A 233-nucleotide genomic window follows, 5' to 3' on the forward strand; every position below is an offset into this window, starting at 1 on the left:
CACGTACTACGAACAACCGCCCTCCTGCAGTAGTCCAAAGGGCGAAGGCGGACTCCCACGGTGTCCTTCGCTCGAGCTCGTGTGTTGAGAGTCTCGGCTCGACTTTGCACCTTATGGAGTGGGGTTAGGTGTGCACGAGAGCTGAATTCTAATATGTTGCACGAATTTTCCAACGTAGTAGGGATTATGTTCCTTTGTAACAGGGTCCTCGTAAAATGAATATTTTTTCCCTT

The sequence above is a fragment of the Penaeus monodon genome, chromosome 31 (assembly GCF_015228065.2).
Source record: "Penaeus monodon isolate SGIC_2016 chromosome 31, NSTDA_Pmon_1, whole genome shotgun sequence".
In the NCBI taxonomy this organism is placed as follows: domain Eukaryota; kingdom Metazoa; phylum Arthropoda; class Malacostraca; order Decapoda; family Penaeidae; genus Penaeus; species Penaeus monodon.